Here is a 6,197-nt window from a genome sequence, read left to right on the forward strand (position 1 = left end):
GATTTACATCTTAAAAATGTTTTGCCTACTTTTCTTAAAGTCAATACATTCTTCCCCAGAAAGGTCTCATTCAATAGAAATTAAATCTAAAATACTGTATTACGCTATGAGAAGAGTTCTCGTTCTTCCTAGCAAATGCAAGTCTATGCTCACATTGCCCAGACTTTACGTTCACCCAGGGACAATAAGGAACAATAAGAATCTTCTGGCCAGGAGCGGTGGCTCACTCCTGTAATCCCACACTTTGGGAGCCCGAGGTGGGTGCATCAACTGAGGTCAAAAGTTCCAGACCAGCCTGACCAATATGGTGAAACCTCGTCTCCACTAAAATTACAAAAATTAGCCAGGCGTGGTGACGTGCACCTCTAGTCCCAGCTACACGGGAGTTTGAGGCAGGAGAATTGCTTGAACCCGGGAGATGGAGGTTGCAGTGAGCCAAGACTGCGTGACTGTACTCCAGCATGGGCGGCATGGGCTACAGAGCGAGACTCCATCTCAAAAAAAAAAAAAAAAAAAAAAAAAAAAACTCATTCCATTTTCTGACTGGAATGTAAGTTTAAAATTTAAAGTATAGATTACCTTTATTGTAAAACTGCTGGAACACAAAGATAATAGAAAAAAAGATATTTGAAGTCTGGATCACCTCAGTCTACCTCCTCTTTCTTTTCTTCCCTGTCCTGCTGTTTTTTTCTTTTTAATATTATTATTATTATTTGAAAGGTAGTTATAATATTCAGTAATATGCAGTGTTTCTGTGGAGTTTGAATAGCTTGATTTAAATGAAATATCTAGCAGATGTCTTGTTGCATATTAGATACTCACTAAATGGCAACCATGAGTACTATAATTAAATAAGCACTTTCTTGCTCTAATTGTACTCAAAAATGCCTCTTCAAAATTATTCAATTCAGACAAATTAGAAGGAACATTAGAATAATTGTCTACAGAAATATTTTCTGGGATGTGGTTGAAGGTAAACTGAGTAGAACAAGAGACATTTCTGAAAATACATACACTTACACCTTTCACCATCATAATATAAGTAGTTGGATTACTAATTGCTCAGTTAATGAGGTGAGCAACAGAAAGTGTGCATTTAATGAGATATACTAATTTTCAAATATTGAGCAATTTGTGCCTTATTAAACATTAATAGAAATGCCCATATTGCTAATCAAATAAAATACATAAAAATTAATTGAATTCTTCCACAAATTAAGTTACAATTCTACATTTTAAAGGCAAAATTCATTCTGTATTTTGAAATAATACTGAACATTCAAAAGTTGGCTTTTTCGTATTAAATGTGCCTACCTTTTATATGAATCAAAACTATACATCTGATGGAAAATATTAGCTATAAGTATATGTCAACATTAACATTGTATTTATACAATTGGTAAATCATAGTGCATTACTATATGTTTTAAAATATACCATATAATTCTGATAAATCATAAAATAAAATATTAATATAATTGATTACTGTAATAATTTAAAAATTTTTGCAGAAATAGCTTAGTAAAAAATGTAATATAGTATTTCTATTCAAAAGTCATGTGTACACATCACTGGAACTTATTTTGCAACAGTACTATAAAGAATTTGGGTTTAATAACATATCAAACAGGCTAGTGTTTGATGTCATTTTCAAAAACTATACATTTATGTATTACTTGCAAACATGCAGAATCTAACAAAACATTTTCTCAGGAATTCATTTCTTTTTAACATTAGAAAAGTTTAAAACTTTGTCAGGTAAAAAATTTTTTAGATAGACTTTGAAGGATGAAATCAGCTGCACAATGCACTATTTTGGGAGAGCTTTTTATATATTTTGTTTTCTGACCTCCGGGATTTCTGTATCGAAGAAAAAGCAGCCCCTTCTTTTACTTAAAGACAGGTTATAAGCTAATTTGTATTTCTAGCTCAAAATACTTGGCCCATTTTTATTCACTCTTCATGTGTATTTCATATTATTATCTTTAAAACTAACTTTTACTCAAAAAGAATACAAGAAATTATAGAATTGGAAGTATCTTTGAGTCCATTTTACAAATGTGAAAACTGTGTTTTAATGAGTTTAAATTATTTGATCAGTCCCTCATACTGTTAGTAGGAGAGATTTCAGTAGATTATCATTATTTGTGTTCATTACAATGACTTCCTTCTTAGTGCAAAGAGATCATTCTAAACTTAATGGTGTATAATTCTCTATATTCAGAAATTTGGCTGCCTACTTGAACATCAAATAGGAACTAGTATTATTACATAACTTTTAAGGGCAACCTGATTGGATGATACTGATCATGTCTTATTTTTTTTCCTCTGAAATGCTGTTTTGTTTTAAGCCAACAAATAGAAAACCTTGGTAGATTGAATGCATTCTATGGATATTTAAGGAATATTTTCAATGTATTGGAATTCATATAAAAACAATGAATATAACACATTATATATATTATTTTAACATTCAGGATATACAATGTTAAATTATAAATATCTTTTTTCCTGATAAAAATGAAAATGACTAAAATTTAGCATTTCATTACCACTTTGAATACAAAAGAGACTGTAAAAATCTAAGTCTTTCCATCATTTGAATTTAAATAGACAACCTGCAGTGTGTTAAACAGATAAACCATTCAGGACATAGGCATGGGCAAGGACTTCATGTCTAAAACACCAAAAGCAACGGCAGCAAAAGCCAAAATTGACAAATGGGATCTAATTAAACTAAAGAGCTTCTGCACAGCAAAAGAAACTACCATCAGAGTGAACAGGCAACCTACAGAATGGGAGAAAATTTTTGCAATCTACTCATCTGACAAAGGGCTAATTTCCAGAATCGACAAAGAACTCAAACAAATATACAAGAAAAAAACAAACAACCCCATCAAAAAGTGGGGAAAGGATATGAACAGACATTTCTCAAAAGAAGACATTCATACAGCCAACAGACACATGAAGAAATGCTCATCATCACTGGCCATCAGAGAAATGCAAATCAAAACCACAATGAGATACCATCTCACACCAGTTAGAATGGCAATCATTAAAAAATCAGGAAACACCAGGTGTTGGAGAGGATGTGGAGAAATAGGAACACTTTTACACTGTTGGTGGGATTGTAAACTAGTTCAACCATTATGGAAAACAGTATGGCGATTCCTCAAGGATCTAGAACTAGATGTACCATATGACCCAGCCATCCCACTACTGGGTATATACCCAAAGGATTATAAATTATGCTACTACAAAGACACATGCACACGTATGTTTATTGTGGCACTATTCACAATAGCAAAGACTTGGAATCAACCCAAATGTCCATCAGTGACAGACTGGATTAAGAAAATGTGGCACATATACACCATGGAATACTATGCAGCCATAAAAAAGGATGAGTTTGCGTCCTTTGTAGGGACATGGATGCAGCTGGAAACCATCATTCTTAGCAAACTATCACAAGAAGAGAAAACCAAACACCGCATGTTCTCACTCATAGGTGGGAACTGAACAATGAGCTCACTTGGACTCAGGAAGGGGAACATCACACACTGGGGCCTATCATGGGGAGGGGGGAGGGGGGAGGGATTGCACTGGGGAGTTATACCCGATATAAATGATGAATTGATGGGTGCTGACGAGTTGATGGGTGCAGCACACCAACATGGCACATGTATACATATGTAACAAACATGCACGTTATGCACATGCACCCTAGAACTTAAAGTATAATAAAAAAAAAAAACTGATAAACACTTAAAAATTATATACATGATTTTTGACTTGAAATAAGAGTTAACTTAAAAATAAGCTTTAGTTTGCTTGACCGGGAGCAAGATGGCCGAATAGGAACAGCTCCAGTCTCCATCTCCCAGCGAGAGCGACACAGAAGACCAGTGATTTCTGCATTTTCAACTGAGACTCCGTCTCTGGGAACAGCGCACAGCTAAAGCAGCAGAGGCCTGTGCAGACGCGAACGACTCTGTCTGACAGCTTTGAAGAGAACAGTGGATCTCCCAACACGGAGGTTGAGATCTCAGAAGGGGCAGACTGCCTGCTCAAGTGGGTCCCTGACCCCTGAGTAGCCTAACTCGGAGACATCCCCCACTAGGGGCAGTCTGACACCCCACACCTCACAGGGTGGAGTACACCCCTGAGAGGAAGCTTCCAAAGCAAGAATTAGACAGGTGCACTTGCTGTTCAGCAATATTCTATCTTCTGCAACCTCTGCTGCTGCTACCCAGGCAAACAGGGTCTGGAGTGGAACTCAAGCAATCTCCAACAGACCTATAGCTGAGGGTCCTGACTGTCAGAAGGAAAACCATCAAACAGGAAGGACACCTATACCAAAACCCCATCAGTGCGTCACCATCATCAAAGACCAGAGACAGATAAAACCACAAAGATGGGGAAAAAGCAGGGCAGAAAAGCTGGAAATTCAAAAAATAAGAGCGCATCTCCCCCTGCAAAGGAGCACAGCCCATCGCCAGCAATGGATCAAAGCTGGTCAGAGAATGATTTTGACAAGATGAGAGAAGAAGGCTTCAGTCCATCAAACTTCTCAGAGCTAAAGGAGGAATTACGTACCCAGCGCAAAGAAACTAAAAATCTTGAAAAAAGAGTGGAAGAATTGACAGCTAGACTAATTAATGCAGAGAAGGTCATAAACGAAATGACAGACATGAAAACCATGACGCGAGAAATACGTGACAAATGCACAAGCTTCAGTAACCGACTCGATCAACTGGAAGAAAGAGTATCAGCGATTGAGGATCAAATGAATGAAATGAAGCGAGAAGAGAAACCAAAAGAAAAAAGAACAAAAAGAAATGAACAAAGCCTGCAAGAAGTATGGGATTATGTAAAAAGACCAAATCTACATCTGATTGGGGTGCCTGAAAGTGAGGGGGAAAATGGAACCAAATTGGAAAACACTCTTCAGGATATCATCCAGGAGAAATTCCCCAACCTAGCACGACAGGCCAACATTCAAATTCAGGAAATACAGAGAACGCCACAAAGATACTCCTCCAGAAGAGCAACTCCAAGACACATCATTGCCAGATTCACCAAAGTGGAAATGAAGGAAAAAATCTTAAGGGCAGCCAGAGAGAAAGGTCGGGTTACCCACAAAGGGAAGCCCATCAGACTGACAGCAGATCTCTCGGCAGAAACTCTACAAGCCAGAAGAGAGTGGGGGCCAATATTCAATGTTCTTAAAGAAAAGAATTTTAAACCCAGAATTTCATATCCAGCTAAACTAAGTTTCATCAGTGAAGGAGAAATAAAATCCTTTACAGATAAGCAAATGCTTAGAGATTTTGTCACCAGCAGGCCTGCCTTACAAGAGACCCTGAAGGAAGCCCTAAACATGGAAAGGAACAACAGGTACCAGCCATTGCAAAAACATGCCAAAATGTAAAGACCATCGAGGCTGGGAAGAAACTGCATCAACTAATGAGCAAAATAACCAGTTAATATCATTATGGCAGGATCAAGTTCACACATAACAATATTAACTTTAAATGTAACTGGACTAAATGGTCCAATTAAAAGACACAGACTGGCAAACTGGATAAAGAGTCAAGACCCATCAGTCTGCTGTCTTCAGGAGACCCATCTCACATGCAGAGACATACATAGGCTCAAAATAAAGGGATGGAGGAAGATCTACCAAGCAAATGGAGAACAAAAAAAAGCAGGGGTTGCAATCCTAGTCTCTGATAAAACAGACTTTAAAGCATCAAAGATCAAAAGACACAAACAAGGCCCTTACATAATGGTAAAGGGATCAATTCAACAGGAAGAGATTACTATCCTAAATACATATGCACCCAATACAGGAGCACCCAGATTCATAAAGCAAGTCCTTAGAGACTTACAAAGCGACTTAGACTCCCTTGCAATAATAATGGGAGACTTCAACACTCCACTGTCAACATTAGACAGATCAACGAGACAGAAAGTTAACAAGGATATCCAGGAATTGAACTCATCTCTGCACCAAGCTGACCTAACAGACATCAACAGAAATATCCACCCCAAGTCAACAGAATATACATTCTTCTCAGCACCACATCACACTTATTCCAAAATTGACCACATAATTGGAAGTAAAGCACTCCTCAGCAAATGTAAAAGAACAGAAATTATAACAAACTGTCTCTCAGACCACAGTGCAATCAAAC

This window comes from Piliocolobus tephrosceles, chromosome 9, assembly GCF_002776525.5.
Source record: "Piliocolobus tephrosceles isolate RC106 chromosome 9, ASM277652v3, whole genome shotgun sequence".
Lineage (NCBI taxonomy): Eukaryota > Metazoa > Chordata > Mammalia > Primates > Cercopithecidae > Piliocolobus > Piliocolobus tephrosceles.